The 22,370-nt window shown below is 50.0% G+C and overlaps 1 protein-coding gene across 3 annotated transcripts in view; it reads left to right on the top strand.

Moving 5' to 3' along the window:
• The window catches only part of LOC147637617 (Metallopeptidase M24 family protein), a 212,691-nt gene that overhangs the window by 185,015 nt on the left and 5,306 nt on the right, over window positions 1–22,370 (top strand). The gene's annotated exons all lie outside the window — the stretch shown is intronic.

Here is a 22,370-nt window from a genome sequence, read left to right as displayed (position 1 = left end):
CCCCTCTCTCTGTGCAGCCCCCCCCTCTCTCTCTACACCAGGGGTACGATTGATTGAGCTTGGGTGGTCCAGACGCCCACGACTACGGAGGAGGGCATCCCAGCATAGACGGAGGTTGCAGCGGCAGATTCGGATTATTCTTGCGAGGCATGCGAGACACCCAGTCAGGGTTTGGTGCTGACCACAGAGGATATTGAGGAGATCCGCCAGTGTCCGATGCGGCACATATTATGAGATGGAGGTACCTCCATAGTGTACCTTCCAGTTCCAGTTTCATTTTCTAGGTGCCAGTAGTATCATCTTTATTTTTCATTTTCTGGGTTTTTTTATCCAGACATTGTATCAGATCCACCATGATGTAACTTTTGGTCTCATAGGTCATTATGGCCTTTTGAAGACGTTAATATAACATTTCATTTCATTTCATTTCATTTCTCTCTCTCTCTCTCTCTTCTGCCTCTATCTTGAATCAAAGGTCTTGAGTTCAAATCTTGTCGGGTAGATCAATTTGGTCTCTTGGGATAGTTTCCTACGACGTTAAAAAAGTTCTCCTCAATGTGTGTGTGGGTGTGTGGGGGTGTGTGAATAAGAAGAGGAAAATGGGCTAACCTTTCTATCACCCAAGTGTGGTAGATTGGTTAGCTCATTTCCCTCTTGAATCAAAGGTCTTGAGTTCAGATCTTGTCGGATAGATCAATTTGGTCTCTTGGGATAGTTTCCTACGACGTTAAAAAAGTTCTCTTCTCTCTCTCTCTCTCTTCTTCTCTCTCTTGCGCACGCACCCTTCCTCACGCCTATGCGCTAGTCCCTTTGCCTCCCTAATCCCACCCACCCTGTGAAGCAAGGATGCCCACTTTCCCCCACGCTATTTGGGTTATACATTGATGAGGTGGCTGACTTCATTACACAGGGAGGCGGAGATGGAGTTGATTTAGCAGGTACCTCAGTACATATTATGCTCTATGCTGATGATATTGTATTAGTGTCTGAGTCCCCAGGGGGTCTACAGCAGCATCTACATGCACTCCATGATTTCTGCACACAGAAGGGTCTTACTGTGAACCTTGGGAAAACCAAGGTTATGGTCTTTCATACATCGAGACAGGGCAGGAGTCATCTGACATTGACTCTCGCAGGATGCCAGGTGGAGGTGGTGACATCATACGTGTACCTAGGGGTTACCTTCTCTGCAGCAGCCACACGCTTTACCATGGGTTCAGCAGCCAGAGCTAGATTGACACGGGGATATGCAGCATTGGCTATGCTAGAGAGACAGTGCCACCAGGCGCATTTTCAGGAGCCCTGGACGAAGGGGTGGCTATTTGACACATTAGTCACACCGGCATTGATGTATGGAGCAGCAGTATGGGCGCCAGGCCTTGCTACCCATTGGTGGACACAGATAGAGAGACCACAGGCCCTCATGATGGCACGCATGATACGCAGCAAACCGTCAGTACCTCATGACATTATCCGAGCAGAGTTTGCTGCGCCTCCTATGATGGTAGAGGCCATATTTCAGACTATATGCCTGCTAGACAGATTCAGAGAGATGCCACAGGACAGATTATCATACAGAGCTTTTCAGGCATCTAGACAGTTGGCTGAGGCAGGAGACAGAGGATCATGGTATGCACAGGTCACACATTGGTTCTCACAGCATGGCCTAGACATGGATCATCTACCACCATTCCAGTATGACAGGGATGCACCACATATCCGTCTCTCTCATAGTGAGAGGAACAGAGTATTGAGACAGGATCTATGGCAACTCTATACACGAGAGACATGGATTTCGCCTACACAGCCTCTTCCACCGAAGATGCTATACTACAGAGATCACTTCATGAGTATCACTGATGATGGATTTATAGAGAGGCCTAGATACATGGAGGGCTTTTTACCACACGGCTCCCGAGTGGCTATTGGTCAGCTCAGAGTTTCATCACACCGATTGGAGATTGAGACTGGCAGAGCAGCACGGATCCCCCGAGAGGAGAGGGTATGCAGATTGTGCAGAGAGGAGGTGGAGAGTGAGGAGCATTATGTATGTAGATGCAGAGCATATACAGCCATCAGAGAGAGATATCCCATTTTATTCAGAGAGCCACATTCCCTACGCCAGATCTTTGAGGCAGCAGACCAGCGCATACTGGGGAGATACATTCTAGACATACAGCGCCACAGAGAGACATTATTACAGGCTCAGACAGCTCCAGAGGGGGGGCGACAGACACAGATTACTACATTTTTTCAGAGATCCATACCCCTCCCAGCCCCTACACGGCAGGGAATTACTCTCCAGAGAGCAGAGACACTTAGAGCCCGCAGGAGACAGAGGACACCTGGCTTTCGGACACCACGCCTATACCAGAGAGAGATGACAGAGATCAGAGCTCAGTTTCACAGAGAGGGTGCGGAGCGACTGGCTCGCTTCAGAGCACACCCAGGCATGTTCTTCAGGGAGCTGTGGACACCCCCTTCACTGATGTATACCATTTTATACCCCCAGTATGGTACAGGATGGAGCTAGCTAGGTTGCATATCATGATTGTATACTCCATGCATATAGCTTTGCATTCTCCTAGTAATAGAGCTCCATCCCCTGCACACCCAGATTCAGCTTTTTTATTCAGTACTTTTTCATTTTGTTGGGATGACAGAGGATACCCCATACATGTACTCCGATTTGTCTCATAGGCCGAGTTCGGTCTTTTGGAAGACGTTAATAAAATCTTTCTTTCTTTCTTTCTTTCTCTCTCTCTCTCTCTCTCGCTACTCCTTGCCTGTGGGAAGCGCTGCAGAGTAATCTCGAGGAATGGCTCCGAGTCTCCAAGAGAAGCTCGAGGCCCTCGAGACGGCAATGAAGGCACTAATCAAGGAGAACAAGAAGACAACCGATTCCAACCTCAATGAGGTGGAGAACAAATTACACCGGCACATCATGGCCCTCAAAGCACCGGTCACGGACGTTGAACAAGAAACACGGCACTCAAGGAGGAGGTGAGTGCATTGAAAGTGGAAGTGGTAGCCATCAAGAATACCGAGAAGGAAGAAGGGGAGATCAATGACAACACTCTCACGGCCATCAAAGAAAAGATCTCCAAGGAGATCACGAAGGACATGGAGGGAAAACTCAAAGTCAAGCAGTCAGGATGGGTTGAAGTGGTGAAGAAGAACATCTGTAAAGAAGTGAGGGAGGAGACTGAAAGGGAAGAACACCAAATCATTGACACCACCATTGAGGAGGAGAAAATGAGGCATGCCCGCCGCCTCAACATTCGAGTCACAGGTATAGCTGAGACACCCGACTCCACTCCGGAGAAAGATGGACAGCTTCTATGCATGAAGCTCGGCTACAGGGAAGAGGACCCTCTCCCCTTCACCAAAGCATGGAGAGTCGGGAAGGACTCAACACGCAAGCGAGCCCTCATCCTACAGTTTGCAGGAGAGACGGAGAGGGTCACCTTCATGAGGAAGAGGGTGATTCTACGAGGATTACAAGGAGATCCTATCTATTTGGATGACGACCTTACAAGGATGTAGATAGAACACAGGAAAACATGCATGCCGAGAGTCCTACAGGCCCGGAAAGAGGGCAAGAGAGCATTCTATCGTGATGGTCGTGTCATCATCGATGGCAAGGCCATCAATTAGCGCCAGGCAGCCTATGGGACATCGGCTATGGAGGATCCAGATTCACAGATACACATAGCAGTTTGGAATTGCAATGGAGCACTTTGGACACATCCTGGGAGGATGGAGGAGGTCATGGAGGGACAGGACATCATACTACTTACAGAGACGCACCAGAGCCCAGAGAGGGGGCTACCCAAAGTAGAGGGCTATTAGTGGGAGTTTACATACAGGGGGACCACACAGCAGAGCACATCGAGAGGATCTCGAGGTATAGCGGTACTCTTCAAGCAAGGGCTGCAGGAGCGCCTACAGGTGGTAGCACGTGACCAGGAGGCTAGATACATGTGGATTAGATTGCAGCTCTCAGCAGCAGACAGGGTGTTATACATATGCTACTTCTCTCCTAGAGGATCGAGATATTCCATGACGGCAGAGGAGGAGAGTAGAGGGGAGGAGGAGGACACAGGGCCATTGGGAGAGTCACCATATGCAACCCTTTCAGATGAGATCATACACTACTCCAACCTGGGGGAAGTCCTCCTTATGGGGGACTTCAATGCACGGACACAGAGCCGACAATGCGACATTTATGATTTCGAGCATCCCGAGGTGATGCACACACTAGAGGTGGAGGATACGGGACCTTGCAGGGTGTCACAGGACATGGGGCCGGATAACACTAGATATGGTCATCACTTACTTGAGCTGGGAGCGCGACACCATCTCGTTATTTATAATGGGATGAGACAGTGGCAGGTTTCAAGAGCATTGACATGCTTTCCACGATCGAGGGGGGGGGGGGGGGGGGGGTAGCACAGTGGACTACATGGGGTCCATGGAGACCACACAGGTAGTGACATCTTTCACCATCCCCCCCTGTCCTATTGGTGCGGATCACACGTACCTCTTACTGTCACTGGCGAGCTCCACACCAGCACCCACACAGCCCACACAGGTATCGCATACAACTTTCTACTTCACCCATGACATGGTAGACATATATGAGCATCATGTATATGACGGGCTATTCCAGATGGATCCCCTGTCACCTCTAGACACACTCACCACCGTGCTGTCATCTCTACTACATATGGCCGCCACCCGCAGCTTCCCCCATCATACACACATTGCACACACAGATAGATCTTGGAGTATGCCCCAGAATCGGTGGTATGATGATGAGTGCAGAGCGCTATATAGACACCTCCGTGCCCAGAGAGCATTGGGGACCATTACACAGAGAGAGGCGAGCCGACAGATGACGACCCTCACACGGTGCATATGAGGAGGCACAGTACTGGGATATATACCACCTACTCATGAGCAGAGATGCAGCCACTGCATGGCGCAAGATGAGAGAGCCTCGCCCTCGTACCCCGATTGAGGATCCACATACATGGCACTTATATGCAAAGAGCCTCTACCATATCCCTCAGCAGCTGCCCATACCATAGCCACAGGAGTCCCGCCCTACCACCTCTACTTTCTTTACCGCCTCGATGGTAGAGAGAGCTATCCGCCGGTTACAGCATGGGAGATCGGCTGACCACACAGGTATACAGAGTGAGCATCTTATTTATGCAGCTGACACACTGGGACCCTTTGTTGCTCACCTCTTTAATAGGGCACTAGTGGAGGGCCTACCAGCTTAGTGGACTATGCACACCATAGTGCCTCTCCACAAAGCGGGAGACATGCTAGACTCCAGCAACTACAGGACTATCATGATTGGTCATACATTGGCCAAACTTTATGGTGCAATGCTCGAGGCAGAGTTGAGCTCGTATGCAAAGGAGGGAGTGCGAGCACCAGGGCAAGCTGGATTCCGACGAGCTTTCTCCACTATTGACCATATATTCACTCTGAGATGTCTGATTGACCAGGCTAGGGCGCGGGAGAAGAGATTATACTGCTGCTTTGTGGATTTCCACACAGCATTTGACATGGTGCCACGAGAGAGACTCTTCCAACGCCTACAGTCATTGGGGATCCCATCAGAGATGGTTTGGGGCATCTATGCTTTATATGAGCAGGTCCTCGGGCGCATACGATGCCCGGGGGGGCTATCTGATGTTATTGCTAGCACCATAGGTGTGAAGCAAGGATGCCCACTCATAGAGAGGCCTCAGATTCTCATGCTCTTACGGATGATCCGCATCAAACCCTCCGTCCCACATGACATTGTCCGAACGGATTTTGTTGCACATCCTATGCTATAGAGGCCCTCTTCCAGACGGTTTGCTTCATACAGAGGATCAGAGATATGCCATCAGATCGACTCTCACATAGAGCTTTTGAGGCATCCAGGCAGCTCGCAGAGAGTGGAGATAGCAGATCATGGTATTCACAGATGGTACAGTGGCTCACTCAGCATGGTCTCTACGTAGATCACCTGCCACCTTTCCATTATGATATACATGCACCACACATCCAACTCTCTCACAGTGAGAGGAACAGAGTCCTTCAGCACGATTTATGGCAGCGATACACTCAAGAGACTTGGATTACACCCAGTCAGCCTCTACCACCAAAGATGCTATACTACAAAGATCAGTTTATGCGTATCTCGGCGGATGGATTCATAGAGAGACCTAGATACATGGATGTGTACATGCCTCACACTGCCCGAGTGGCGATTGGCCATCTCAGAGTGTCATCACACCAGCTTTAGATTGAGGCAGGTAGGGCAACACGGATCCCCAGAGTAGAGAGGATATGCAGACTATGCCAGGAGGAGGTTGAGAGTGAGGAACATTATGTATGCAGATGCAGAGCATATACTGTCATTAGAGAGAGATACACCACCATCTTCAGTGGACATCCCTCACTCCGCCAGATCATGCAGTCCACAGACCAGCGCAATTTGGCCAATGCTTGTTAGAGACACAGCACCACAGAGACATTGATATGGACTCATACCACAGGGAGAGGTGGGCGATAGCTCTAGCTCACTGATTTCTTCCAGGGATCTAGCCCAGTGCCTACCCTGACACAGGAGGGGGTTACGCTTAAGCGCGCTGCGGACCTCCAAGCCAGACGGAGACCGAGAGCACCAAATACCAGGCTCCCGGACTACAACAGAGGGAGATCACAGAGATACGGGCTCGACATCAGCACCATATCCAGGAGCGGCTAGCTCACTTACACTCAAACCCGAACTCCGAGGTATTTTTGCCTCGCCATCGCCTATGTATCACATATTACACCCCCTTTATGGTACTGGTTGGAGCTAGACAGATTTGCATTGCATTCTTGTATACCGTACGCATATAGGTTGCATACTGAGCTTCTAGCAGTAGTGCTCCATCCATCACACCCCCCCACTAGCTCAGTACTTTCATACTTTATTTCATGTTCATTTTGTCCTTTTTTTTCTGGACATCCAGAAGACTTTGACAGTTGTACATTGATTTGTCTCATAGGTCGAGTTCGGCCTCTAGTAGACGTTAATACAGCTTTCTTTCTTTCTTTCTTTCTCTCTCTCCCCCGCCACTCTCTCTCTCTCCCTCTCTCTCTCTCTCTCTCTCTCTCTCTTACTCACGGCTCGGCATACAAAGAGCCTTGGGAGCCATCACAGAGCAGGAGTCGAGGAGAGAGATGAGGAGACTTACTTGCCGCAAAAGGCGGGCCTTCGCAGAGATACAGGACCTAGAGATCTTTCATTTCTTCATGAGTAGAGATAGCCCTGTCTCATGACAGCACTTCAGAGAGCCCCGGACCCCGACACCTATTGCAGGCCCACAAACATGGCACACATATGCAGAGGGTCTATACCATGCCCCACAGCAGCCACCTATACCTCAGCCACAGGAGCCTCGACCTACCACAGCTAGCTTCTTTACCCACTCGATGGTACAGGAAGCTATCCGCCGCCTACAGCATGGACGGGCCGCCGACCATATGGGCCTGCAGGGTGAGCATCTCATATATGCAGTAGATTCTTTAGCTCCTTTTGTTGCACACCTGTTTAACAGGGCACTAGCAGAGGGTTTGCCTGCGGAGTGGACGATGCACACCATTGTGCCGATTCACAAAACAGGGGATATGCTCGATCCGAGCAACTACAGGACGGTTATGGTTGGCCACGTGCTGGCCAAACTCTATGGTGCAGTGCTAGAGCAAGAGCTTAGCTTATATGCTGAGTGAGTAGGTTTACGCTCATCAGGGCAGGCAGGCTTCAGGACAGCTTTCTCTACCACTGACCATGTATTCACTTTGAGATGTATGATTGATCAGGCCAGAGTGAGGAAGAGAAAGCTTTATTGCTGCTTTGTGGATTTCCGCAAGGCATTTGACACAGTACCACGAGAGAGGCTCTTTCAGCGCCTGCAGTCTCTTGGCATACCAGCAGATATGACATGGGGCATCTATGCATTATATGAGCAGGTTTTTGGGCGAGTCAGATGTCCAGGAGGTATGTCCGAGACTATTGCTAGCACCATTGGTGTGAAGCAAGGATGCTCACTTTCCCCCACGCTATTTGGGTTATACATTGATGAGGTGGCTGACTTCATTACACGGGGAGGCGGAGAAGGAGTTGATTAAGCAGGTACCTCAGTACATATTATGCTCTATGCTGATGATATTGTATTAGTGTCTGAGTCTCCATGTGGTCTACAGCAGCATCTACATGCACTCGATGATTTCTGCACACAGAGGGGTCTTACTGTGAACATTGGGAAAACCAAGGTTATGGTCTTTCATACATCGAGACAGGGCAGGAGTCAGCTGACATTCACTCTCGCAGGATGCCAGGTGGAGGTGGTGACATCATACGTGTACCTAGGGGTTACCTTCTCTGCAGCAGCCACACGCTTCACCATGGGTTCAGCAGTCAGAGCTAGATTGACACGGGGATATGTAGCATTGGCTATGCTAGAGAGACAGTGCCACCAGGCGCCTTTTCAGGAGCCCCGGACGAAGGGGTGGCTATTTGACACATTAGTCACACCGGCATTGATGTATGGAGCAGCAGTATGGGCGCCAGGCCTTGCTACCCATTGGTGGACACAGATAGAGAGACCACAGGCCCTCATGATGGCACGCATGATACGCAGCAAACCGTCAGTACCTCATGACATTATCCGAGCAGAGTTTGCTGCGCCTCCTATGATGGTAGAGGCCATATTTCAGACTATATGCCTGCTAGACAGATTCAGAGAGATGCCACAGGACAGATTGTCATATAGAGCTTTTGAGGCATCTAGACAGTTGGCTAAGGCAGGAGAGAGAGGATCATGGTATGCACAGGTCACACATTGGTTCTCACAGCATGGCCTAGACATGGATCATCTACCACCATTCCAGTATGACAGGGATGCACCACATATCCGTCTCTCTCATAGTGAGAGGAACAGAGTATTGAGACAGGATCTATGGCAGCTCTATACACGAGAGACATGGATATCGCCTACACAGCCTCTTCCACCGAAGATGCTATACTACAGAGATCACTTCATGAGTATCACTGATGATGGATTTATAGAGAGGCCTAGATACATGGAGGGCTTTTTACCACACGGCTCCCGAGTGGCTATTGGTCAGCTCAGAGTTTCATCACACTGATTGGAGATTGAGATTGGTAGAGCAGCACGGATCCCCCGAGAGGAGAGGGTATGCAAGTTGTGCAGAGAGGAGGTGGAGAGTGAGGAGCATTATGTATGCAGATGCAGAGCATATACAGCCATCAGAGAGAGATATCCCATTTTATTCAAAGAGCCACATTCCCTACGCCAGATCTTTGAGGCAGCAGACCAGCGCATACTGGGGAGATACATTCTAGACATACAGCGCCACAGAGAGACATTATTACAGGCTCAGACAGCTCCAGAGGGGGGGCGACAGACACAGATTACTACATTTTTTCAGAGATCCATCCCCCTTCCAGCCCCTACACGGCAGGGAATTACTCTCCAGAGAGCAGAGACACTTAGAGCCCGCAGGAGACAGAGGACACCTGGCTTTCGGACACCATGCCTATACCAGAGAGAGATGACAGAGATCAGAGCACAGTTTCATAGAGAGGGTGCGGAGCGACTGGCTCGCTTCAGAGCACACCCAGGCATGTTCTTCAGGGAGCTGTGGACACCCCCTTCACTGATGTATACCATTTTATACCCCCAGTATGGTACAGGATGGAGCTAGCTAGGTTGCATATCATGATTGTATACTCCATGCATATAGCTTTGCATTCTCCTAGTAGTAGAGCTCCATCCCCTGCACACCCAGATTCAGCTTTTTTGTTCAGTACTTTTTCATTTTGTTGGGATGACAAAGGATACCCCATACAGGTACTCCGATTTGTCTCATAGGCCGAGTTCGGTCTTTTGGAAGACGTTAATAAAATCTTTCTTTCTTTCTCTCTCTCTCTCTCTCTCTCTCTCTCTCTCCCCCTCTCCCGCCTGCTTCCACCAATTGTTGTAACCTTTTTGGTCTCATAGGTCATTTTGGCCTTCTGAAGACGTTAATATATCATTTCATTTCATTTCATTTCACTTGTCTGTCAGAGGAGATTATGCATTATTCTACACTAGGGGAAGTATTTCTTACGGGCGACTTCAATGCCCACACAGAGAGCAGACAGTGTGAGGTGTATGACTATGATGACATGGAGATCCTCCACCCTGTGGATCCAGAGGAGATAGGGGCTAGTCGGGCATCAGAGGACAGTGGACCAGACAGAGGACATTATGGGGACCACTTACTAGAGTTGGGAGCCAGGCATCGTCTCGTTATTTATAACGGGATGCTACAGTGGCCGGGATCAGGAGGGCTGACATGCTTCCCACATGGGGGTCATACACGGATTGGAGGCACGGTGGTAGACTACATTATGGGGTCTTTGGAGGCATCACAGCTTGTTACCTCATTCTCCATTCCACCTCGTCCTATTGGGGCAGATCATACATACTTGGCATTTTCACTAGCCGGATCACCAGTATCACCTGTCCCCCACATACCGACGCCACACACTACCATCTACTTCACACATGACATGGCAGACATATACACTGGCAGAGTAGAGGATGGGCTCCTACTCATGGATCCCCTGGCACCTATGGATACCATTACAGCCCAGCTGGCATCACTCCTACACACGGCTGCATTACAGAGCTTCCCACATCGTGTACACTCAGGAGAGCCTGCGAGACCTGGGACTATGCCCCAGAACAGATGGTATGATGACGAGTGCAGAGCCTTATACTCACGGCTCCGCATACAGAGAGCCTTGGGAGCCATCACAGAGCAGGAGTCGAGGAGAGAGATGAGGAGACTTACTCGCCGCAAAAGGCGGGCCTTCGCAGAGATACAGGAGCTAGAGATCTTTCATTTCTTCATGAGTAGAGATAGCCCTATCTCATGGCGGCACTTCAGAGAGCCCCGGACCCCGACACCTATTGCAGACCCACACACATGGCACACATATGCAGAGGGTCTATACCATGCCCCACAGCAGCCACCTATACCTCAGCCACCACAGGAGCCTCGACCTACCACAGCTAGCTTCTTTACCCACTCGATGGTAAAAGAAGCTATCCGCCGCCTACAGCATGGACGGGCCGCCGACCATATGGGCCTGCAGGGTGAGCATCTCATATATGCAGTAGATTCTTTAGCTCCTTTTCTTGCACACCTGTTTAACAGGGCACTAGCAGAGGGTTTGCCTACGGAGTGGACGATGCACACCATTGTGCCGATTCACAAAACAGGGGATATGCTCGATCCGAGCAACTACAGGACGGTTATGGTTGGCCACGTGCTGGCCAAACTCTATGGTGCAGTGCTGGAGCAAGAGCTTAGCTTATATGCTGAGCGAGCAGGTTTACGCTCATCAGGGCAGGCAGGCTTCAGGAGAGCTTTCTCTACCACTGACCATGTATTCACTTTGAGATGTATGATTGATCAGGCCAGAGTGAGGAACAGAAAGCTCTATTGCTGCTTTGTGGATTTCTGCAAGGCATTTGACACAGTACCACGAGACAGGCTCTTTCAGCGCCTGCAGTCTCTTGGCATACCAGCAGATATGACATGGGGCATCTATGCATTATATGAGCAGGTTTTTGGGCGAGTCAGATGTCCAGGAGGTATGTCCAAGACTATTGCTAGCACCATTGGTGTGAAGCAAGGATGCCCACTTTCCCCCACGCTATTTGGGTTATACATTGATGAGGTGGCTGACTTCATTACACGGGGAGGCGGAGATGGAGTTGATTTAGCAGGTACCTCAGTACATATTATGCTCTATGCTGATGATATTGTATTAGTGTCTGAGTCTCCAGGTGGTCTACAGCAGCATCTACATGCACTCGATGATTTCTGCACACAGAGGGGTCTTACTGTGAACCTTGGGAAAACCAAGGTTATGGTCTTTCATACATCGAGACAGGGCAGGAGTCAGCTGACATTCACTCTCGCAGGATGCCAGGTGGAGGTGGTGACATCATACGTGTACCTAGGGGTTACCTTCTCTGCAGCAGCCACACGCTTCACCATGGGTTCAGCAGCCAGAGCTAGATTGACACGGGGATATGCAGCATTGGCTATGCTAGAGAGACAGTGCCACCAGGCGCATTTTCAGGAGCCCCGGACGAAGGGGTGGCTATTTGACACATTAGTCACACCGGCATTGATGTATGGAGCAGCAGTATGGGCGCCAGGCCTTGCTACCCATTGGTGGACACAGATAGAGAGACCACAGGCCCTCATGATGGCACGCATGATACGCAGCAAACCGTCAGTACCTCATGACATTATCCGAGCAGAGTTTGCTGCGCCTCCTACGATGGTAGATGCCATATTTCAGACTATATGCCTGCTAGACAGATTCAGAGAGATGCCACAGGACAGATTGTCATATAGAGCTTTTGAGGCATCTAGACAGTTGGCTGAGGCAGGAGAGAGGATCATGGTATGCACAGGTCACACATTGGTTCTCACAGCATGGCCTAGACATGGATCATCTACCACCATTCCAGTATGACAGGGATGCACCACATATCCGTCTCTCTCACAGTGAGAGGAACAGAGTATTGAGACAGGATCTATGGCAGCTCTATACACGAGAGACATGGATATCGCCTACACAGCCTCTTCCACCGAAGATGCTATACTACAGAGATCACTTCATGAGTATCACTGATGATGGATTTATAGAGAGGCCTAGATACATGGAGGGCTTTTTACCACACGGCTCCCGAGTGGCTATTGGTCAGCTCAGAGTTTCATCACACCGATTGGAGATTGAGACTGGTAGAGCAGCACGGATCCCCCGAGAGGAGAGGGTATGCAGATTGTGCAGAGAGGAGGTGGAGAGTGAGGAGCATTATGTATGCAGATGCAGAGCATATACAGCCATCAGAGAGAGATATCCCATTTTATTCAGAGAGCCACATTCCCTACGCCAGATCTTTGAGGCAACAGACCAGCGCATACTGGGGAGATACATTCTAGACATACAGCGCCACAGAGAGACATTATTACAGGCTCAGACAGCTCCAGAGGGGGGGCGAAAGACACAGATTACTACATTTTTTCAGAGATCCATCCCCCTCCCAGCCCCTACACGGTACTCCGATTTGTCTCATAGGCCGAGTTCGGTCTTTTGGAAGACGTTAATAAAATCTTTCTTTCTTTCTTTCTTTCTCCCTCTCCCGCCTGCTGCCTATCTTTCTCTCTCTTTGCAACAGCCCCCTCTGGCCTCTCTCTCTCTCTCTCTCTCTCTCTCTCTCTCTCTCTCTGTGGGAAGCGCTGCAGACACGCAGAGAGCTCTTCCTATGGCCAAGGGTTAATTATTTTTTTACCCAAAACCAGCCTTTTTCAGCCCAAGACAAGATGGAGAGGATTGACATTGAAGACCTGACCAAGGCAGCCACCCAACAACACAAGAAAGAGACGGACAATGCAATTAATATGGTCAACCGGAGCCTTCTTGACAAAGTCAAGAAGCTTGAAGCGCGGATAGCAGAGATCGTAAATCGGAAGCCAAAGATTTATACACATGCATGGGCATTTCGAGGCCTACACACACGGGGGCTTGGAGAGTGGGCAAGAAAGACAAGAATGGAGGAGAGAGCTCGAAGGAGAGAGCTCTCATTTTACGCTTTCCCACCTTGGAGGCCAAGAAGGATTTCTTGGCCAAGCGCTCCGCCCTTAAGAAAACGGGCATCTTTTTAGGAGATGACCTTACCTTGGCACAGCTAGCACATATGAGGGAGTGCATGCCGGAGATTAGGGCAGCCAGAGAAAAAGGGAAGCTAGCATTTTACAGAGGAGGCAGAGTGGTGATACTAGAGAGACGCACCACCTGACAGCGCGAGACCTATGGGACCCGTCTGAGACTTGCAGTATGGAACTGTAACGGAGCATTGAGACTAGATGTGGGGGCCTTTGAGGACAGCTTCAGAGATAGGGACATCATCTTCTACTCGGAGACACATCAGGCCCCAGGCAGCACATTACCGAGAGTGGCGGGATACAGATGGGAGACGACTTGTAGACAGGAGGCCCGTTCGAAGCATGGTGGTTGCGGATCTGGAGGAGTTGCAGTTCTTTTTAGAGAGGAGCTTCAGCCACTCATCCATATTATGCGCCGTGATGAAAGCGCGAGGTACATGTGGGTCAGAGTGAGGGCAAATGAGGGTAGACCCCTATACATTGCTATATGTTACTTTCCACCCAGCACATCTCATTATGCAGCGCCCAAGGGGCAATCTCCATATATGATTCTAGATGAGGACATATGGCAGTTCTCCAGGGAAGGAGATGTTATCATACTTGGGGACTTTAATGCTTGAACGGCCCAGTACCAGACCTCCTTCTTTGACACTTCGGAGGAGATGTTGAGAGAGATAGATGTGGAGGAGATGTGTTTGACCCGGAGATCATAGGATGAGGTGGAGTGTACTAAGTATGGGAGATACCTCTTGGAGATGGGGACTGCACTTTAAATGGCCTAGAGAGGCATCCACTTGCCAGTGGCTTTACTTGCTTTCCACACAGACATGGGGCCAGCACAGTGGATTATGTTTTAGCCTCGCCAACCTTCATCCCGAGTATCCAGGATTTTGCGATTGGCCCGAGGCCCATCGGAGTTACGGTGGATCATGCACTTCTCTCCTTTACGGTGGATTTCCACTACAGTACCCGCCAGGTTGGGCAGTCCTCCTATCACCCGAGATATGCCTTCTGCGGAGAGACTGATGGAGTATACACCGCAGAGATCTACAACTTGTTGAGTGCAAAGGATCCACAGAGGCCACTAGCAGAGCTCACAGAGATCCTGACAGAGGCTTTACATACAGCTGCAGCGACGGCCTTCCCACACACGCAGCCCACAGTACGACCACGTCCTGGGAGCATGCCCCAGAATAGTTGGTATGATGATGACTGTAGGGAGCTCAGAGCCCCGGCTACAGAGAGAGGTGGCCACAGGTGTTACTACATATAGACAGTCACGCATCATCTTTTGATCCCTCATTCGGCGGAAGAAGAGAGCAATCTTGGCTCGGCTAGAGAGAGACATCTATCAGTTGTTTTTGAGTCAGGATTCTGGGGAGGCCTGGAGATTGCTTACATAGCACCCCTTGCCACAAATTACCTCTCCAGATACATGGGGCGAGTATGCAGCCTCCCTCTACACAGTACCAGAGCAGCCACCACTACTGAACCCTCCAGAGCCTTGTCCACCCACTTCTACCTTCTTCACAGCAGAGATGGTGAGGAGGGCCATCAACAGATTGCATACAGGGAGTGCACAGGATCATGAGGGCATTGTAGCCGAGCATTTCATACATGCTAGAGATATGATTGTAGACTTGCTAGCTCTCATGTTTAATAGAGCCATGTGTGAGGGGTTTCCTGGGACTTGGAGTACTTCCACGATTGTGCCGGTACTCAAGTCTGGAGATCCGAACCTGCCGACTAACTACCGCACCATTATGATTGGTCACTCGCTGGCCAAGCTATATGCCTCTATTCTTGAGCAGAAGTTGAGCAGATGGGCAGAGAGACAAGGGGTCCGAGCTCAGGGATAGGCCACTTTCAGGAGAAGATTCTCTACTTTGGATCATATCTTTACCCTCAGGGCTATCATTGAGGAGGGCAGAGCACATGGGAGGAGGATCTACTGTTGCTTTGTGGATTTCCGCAAGGCCTTTGACACAATGCCCAGAGCTAGACTGATGCGCAGGCTGCAAGACTTGGGGGTTCCATGTGAGCTCATTTGGGGTATTATGGCACTCTATGAGACAGTAGTCGGGCAGGTGCAGACTTCAGAGGGTCTCTCCCAGCTAGTACACTCCACTATAGGGGTGAAACAGGGCTGCCCGCTCTCTCTGACTCTATTTGGACTATACATTGATGAGATCTCTCATTATATTGGGACACGAGGGGACAGAGGAGCCTAGTTGGCTGGCACTTGGATACCTCTGCTCTTATATGCTGATGATATTGTGCTTATAGCAGACTCACCAGAGGGTATGCAGAGGTACTTGGATACTTTACATGCTTATGCACAGGACAATGGGCTCTCAGTTAACCTTGGTAAGACCAAGGTTATGGTGTTTAACACTACAGCTCAGTGGGTTTGGAGATCAGCGCCTATTTTCACATATGGGCAGGAAACAGTGGAGTATGTTGACTCATACACATATCTTGGAGTGGTGTTCACTAGGCCCACATTTTCCATGAGGGGGGCAGCAGAGGCCAGATTGACTAGAGGATATGCAGCACTAGGAGGTCTAGAGAGGATGTGCTCACAGGTATAGTTTCAGGAGCCATGCACTAAGCTGTGGCTTTTTGACACGCTGGTCACATCGGCTATGCTATATGGAGTACAGATCTGGGGCCTAGCCTAGATCGTCACAGTCGATCAGGACGCACATACGATGGATGGAGATCGATGGAGAGACCACTTGTGTCCATGATCTCCAGGATGATTCGGGCTAAGGCCTCGGTACCCCATGAGATTATTAGAGCCGAGATGGGAGCACCACCGATCATAGTCGAGGCTCTTGCTGGCAGATCAGTGTCCTTCATTCATAGCACCTGGGAGCTTCCCCGACACCGGTATGCACGAATTGCTTTAGAGTCCTTTCATCAGCTAGCCATGGAGGGAGACCGACCATGTTGGTATGCGCAGATAGCATCCTGGTTTGAGCTCCACGGGTTTAGTTTAGACAGACTTCCACCCTTCCAGTACTCTCTGGAGGCACCCTCTCTCACCTTGACACATTGTGAGATTAGTAGAGTCATCAGACAGGACCTCATTCAGTTGGACACTAGGAGGACATGGCTAGAGCCCTCACAGGAGTTGGGGACGAAGATGGCTTTCTATAGAGACCATCTTCTCCGCACCACTGAGGATAGCTTTATACTTAGACCGAGCTACGTGGATACCCATCTGTCTCACAGATTGAGGTGCGCCATTGGGCAGATCCGCACCTCTTCACATCAGTTAGAGATGAGACAGGCAGATTTAGAGGCATACCTCCAGGGGACAGGATTTGTCAAATTTGTTGGATAGAGCCAGAGACGGAGGAGCACAACATCTGTCGCTGCACAGCATATTATGAGATTCGAGGGCGCTACCATTGCCTTTTCAGAGAGGGATTTGGACCACTGGCTAGAGTCATGGATTGATGTGATCAGTGATGCTTGGGTTATTATCTCTTGGAGATCCGCAGGCTCAGAGAGTCCATTATCAGGAGCAGACGCCCGACTGGCAGGGAGTCCACATAGAGACAGATTACTGACTTCTTTAGAGGGACTACCCGGGAGGGGACATAGCCGACAGCCCAGCAGTGGGCACCCCGTGGGACTCTAGTTGAGAGAGCTATCCAGTTGGGCAGATCTAGACGCCCGAGGGTTCGCGGATCCTCACATCGGAGACGGTGCCTACACCATCGACACTGGGAACCTGCAATAGGTGTGGATGATGACCTTCTTGATAGTGTGCTTTTCAAAGTTGATGCTTCCTCATACTGGTATGGGTTGAGTTGGTGCTAGCCCCAAGGACAAGTGTCGGCTTCTGATAAAGAGCTGACCGTTCCAAATCATAGCTGGCCAACTCTACAAGGTTGGTCATGATGGTGTTTTACGTAGGTGCGTCAGTCCTCATGAAGTACCCCACATGGTTGAAGATGCACACTCCGGCCTTGGTGGTGGTCACTATCCCGGCCACATCTCGAGCGCACTATTGTTCCAGCATGGCTTGTGGTGGCCCACCATGTTCAAAGATTCTATTCAGTTCGCAAAATCTTGTGAGACTTGCCAATGGTGCAGGCACAAAGGCACCCGTCAAAATCATCGGCCCCTCCAGATTTTCCTTGATTGGTCTCCATTTGAGAAATGAGGTCTTGATTTCATGGGGCCCATCGACCTAATGTTGGCACACCCGAACAAGTGCAGATACATTCTTGTCGCCGCCGATTATGTGACCAAGTGGGTGGAAGCCCACACCACCAAGGATTGCATGGTCAACACGGTGGCTCGTTTCTTATATGGGCGCATCCTTGTCCGCTTTGGTTTCCCCTTGGAAATCACCAGTGACAGTGAGTGACAGAGGTTCCCACTTCGTCAAGGCCGAGTTCGGTCTTTTGGAAGACGTTAATAAAATCTTTCTTTCTTTCTTTCTTTCTTTCTCTCTCTCTCTCTCTTGCTCTCTCTGGGTGCCCTCGCCTGTTGAGATGACCTGTGCGCACCCCTGTTGAGATGACCTGTGCATCGGCCGACTGAAGCGAAGGCAACCGACTGAACTCTCTCTTCCGGCCGACTGAAGCGAAGGCACTCGACACTCTCTCTCTCTCAAGCGAAGCGCCACAGTCGATTGCGTGCACGTTTGCCCACCAGAAGCGTAAAGCCTTGTACACAAAAATCACCGCCTTTTCGAAGGAAGCGAGGCAAATAGGACTGCAGGAGGCGCCTGGGTTTGCAGGTAGTTGCAGAAAGCATAGAAGGGACTATACTTCCCTTTCTCTTTCTTCTGCAGTTCTGCGCACGTGCAAACAGTAAGGTGCAGGAGGTACAGTCGGGCAGAAGGTACAGTAAGGTGCATTGCCAGTTTTCAGTTCTGCATAAGGTACAGAGAAGGTACAGTAAGTCCTGCATAAGGTACAGAGAAGGTACAGAAAGGTGCATTGCCAGTTTTCAGTTCTGCCCCCTTTCCCCACCCACCCTTGCTCAGGCCCCCAAGGCAGCAACTAGTAGGGAAAACATGTCTCAACCCCTAGAGGGGGAACAGGATGGTGAGACAACCTTTCACACCCCCACGAAGGCACCAAATGCCTACCACAGAAGACTGAGGGAAGGAATCATGTCCCCTCGCTCACGAAGGATTAGGAAGATGGCCCGACGAGATGACGCCCTTTATGAGGAGCTACAGCTTCACATAAGGACAAACATGAACACCATGCGACGGGAGCTTGAAAAGGAATGGACCCAGCAGATGCATGCCCAAAGGAAAGTGATATACGAAACGCTGAAGGAAGAGATATATGTCCAATTGAAGGGAGAAATGCAAGCCCAGGTACAAGTTGAGATGGAATTAGCCCAAGCCTTGATGCATACGGAAATGAAAAAAGAGATGCAGAAATGGAAGGATGACATGCTCCGAGAGATTGGCACAACAGTTGCATCGTACGAAGGCACTTTGAAGACATGTATGGTTGACTGCAAAAAAGACATCACAGAAATGCAAAACACTTTGGAATCATGTAAGGCAAAAGTGGCTGCAGGTGAGAAGGAAATGCATTCATGGGCTGAAATTACCAGTGCCACAAAGAAACAAATTGAGGAAGTCAACCCATGGATTGAAGTAGTAAAAAAACAAAAGGATACACTAGTCAATAAAGTAGAGGTGATGAATGCTACATTGGAAGAGAAAGCCAAGAGACGGGCACGTGCCTTACATGTATGTGTAGTTGGGTGGGGAGATAAGGGAAATCCCCAAGAGGATGCAAAAGCTCTTGCAACAAAAATTGGAGCCACTGATGTACCCATTGCTAGAGCATGGCAGAGATGAAACCAGGGCGAAGATATTGATCATCAGGTTTGGTGACTTGGAGAAGAAGAAGGCCTTCCTCTCCAAAAGGATGGCCCTTAAGGGGGAAAAGATTTATTTGGATGAGGACCTTACACCGGCACAGATAGCACACCGGAAGGAACAAATGCCACCTGTGCTTGAGGCAAGGAAAGAGGGTCAATGGGCGGTATACAGAGATGGCCGAGTCATCATTACGGAGAGGAGGCCCGCTTGACGGTGCGTGGCCTATGAGACCTTGCGATTCATGGTGTGGAATTGCAAGGAAGCCCTTAGAACGGATGCAGGATACTTTGAGGATACTTTCAGACACAGTGATATTGCTATGTTTACGGAGACCCATCAGTGCACAAACAAGAGGCTTCCTGATGTCCGGGGTTATAGATGGAAATCAGTTTTCCGCCCTCAGCCACGCACAGTGGGAGGTACCAAAGGATCTGGAGGAGTGGCAATACTTTACAGGGAGGAGCTTCGTGACAAATTACATGTGGTACATAGAGATGCAGATGTGAGGTACATGTGGGTCCAAATATGCAGAGAGGGGCTCCGCGAGCTATGTGGCGGTATGCTACTTTCCCCCCAGGTTTGCACCATCAGGAGAGTCGCCCTATATACCACTATATGATGATATCATGAGGTTTGCCAGCATGGAAGACATATTACTTTAATGCACGTACAGGCACAGAGCAGACACAGTTGTATGATACTCAAGAGGCTATGTACCGAGAGATCACGGCGGCAGAGGATGTAGGGTTGCAGAGATCAGCACAGGATGAGGGGGAGATTACAGATTATGGCAGGCATTTTCTCACACTCGGGAGTGCACATGGGTTGGTCATATACAATGGCTTATCGAGATGGCAAGGATCAGATGCTCTCACAGTGGAACTCTAAAGGGGGAGCGAGCACAGTGGACTACTTGATGGGATCTCCTTCATTGATACCTGATGTGCAAGGTTTCACGATTTCCGGTAGGCCCATAGGCATAGCAGCCGATCATGCATACCTGAGTTTCACACTAGTAGGTAGATCCCCGAGAGATGGGCCAGCCACTCATCTACCTAGGTACCCAAGATATCAGTTTACACGTGAGACAGTTGGGGTTTATCGAGATGCAGTATCTGATGGCTTGTTCGCTTTAGACCCGCATAGCCGTCTGGACGAGATCACGAGAGGATTGGCAGGTGTACTACATGCATCCGCCTCATATGCGTTTCCCTGCACTATTATCCCTTCCACCCACCCCCAGCACTACCCCACAGAACAGTTGGTATGATGATGAGTGTCGTGAGACACGAGCACAGCTACAGCGTGAGATTGCCATTGGGTCTCACACGCATAGACAGGCTAGGATGATCTTTCGGCGCCTTGTGCAGAGGAAGAAACGAGCCTATCTGGCTAAGCTAGAGGAGGAGATCTACCAACTCTTCCTGAGGAAGGACAACAAGAGGGCATGGAAGATGTTTCAGGAGAAACAACCTAGTACTCCGATTACTGCACCTGAGGCATGGCATACTTATGCTAGAGAGCTATATGATGCACCAAGACAGCCCCCCACCCCCCCTCCACTGGGAGCTAGATCGGCTAGCAGCACCTTTTTTACTATGCGGATGGTGCTAGATGCGATAGACAGGTTACAGAATGGAAAGGCACAGGATCGTGATGGGCTAGTTGGAGAGCACTTCTCATATGCACGAGACACTTTGGCTCCGCTCATCGTACATGTGTTTAATCGTGCCATTTGTGAGGGTTTCCCGACAAGCTGGACAGAGCATATCATTGTACCACTTTTTAAGAGGGGGGACCCCATGGTACCAGGCAACTACAGGACGATCATGATTGGTCATTACTTGGCCAAATTATATGGCTCTATATTGGAGTCAGAGCTGAGCCGATGGGCACAGAGGCATGGTCATCGAGCACATGGACAGGCTGGCTTCAGGAGAGGATTTACTACCTTGGATCACATACTGACACTTCAAGCACTTATTGAAGAGGGCAGGGCACAGAAGAGAAGGATATACTGCTGCTTTGTGGACTTCTGCAAAGCCTTCGATACCGTACCAAGTGCCAGGCTTATGCACAGATTGCATGACATTGAGGTACCCGAGGATATGCAGTGGGGGATATATGCTTTGTATGAGTCTGTGACAGGCAGAGTCCGAGCTCCAGGCAGACTATCAGATAGGCTGACCAGCACGATAGGGGTGAAGCAGGGATGCGTGCTATCGCCCACCCTCTTTGGACTGTACATTGATGCGGTCTCTGATCATGAAGACAAATTGGGAGGCCCAGGGGCATGCCTGTAGGGGTGTTGATACCCATCTTGTTATATGCTGATGATATTGTTCTAATCTCAAACTCTCCGGAGGGATTACAGAGACACCTGGATGCATTGTAGGCTTTCTGTACGGATAGAGATCTGACAGTGAACCTTGGGAAAACCAAGGTTATGGTGTTTAACACCACACAGGCATGGGTGACGAGATCAGAGCCTCAGTTCACTTTTCGAGGGGAGCCGGTAGAGTACGTCAGGTCATATGTCTACTTGGGAGTTACTTTCACAAGACCGCGTTTCTCCGTGAAGGAGGCAGTAGCTGCTAGATTAGCTCGAGGGCTTGCAGCCTTGGGGGCACTTGAGAGGCATTGTGCACACATACAGTTTCAGGAGCCACACACCAAATTGTGGCTATTT

This window comes from Cibotium barometz, chromosome 6, assembly GCF_041138505.1.
Source record: "Cibotium barometz isolate CiBa-2024 chromosome 6, ASM4113850v1, whole genome shotgun sequence".
Lineage (NCBI taxonomy): Eukaryota > Viridiplantae > Streptophyta > Polypodiopsida > Cyatheales > Cibotiaceae > Cibotium > Cibotium barometz.
This window is presented reverse-complemented; position numbering and strand designations above follow the sequence as displayed.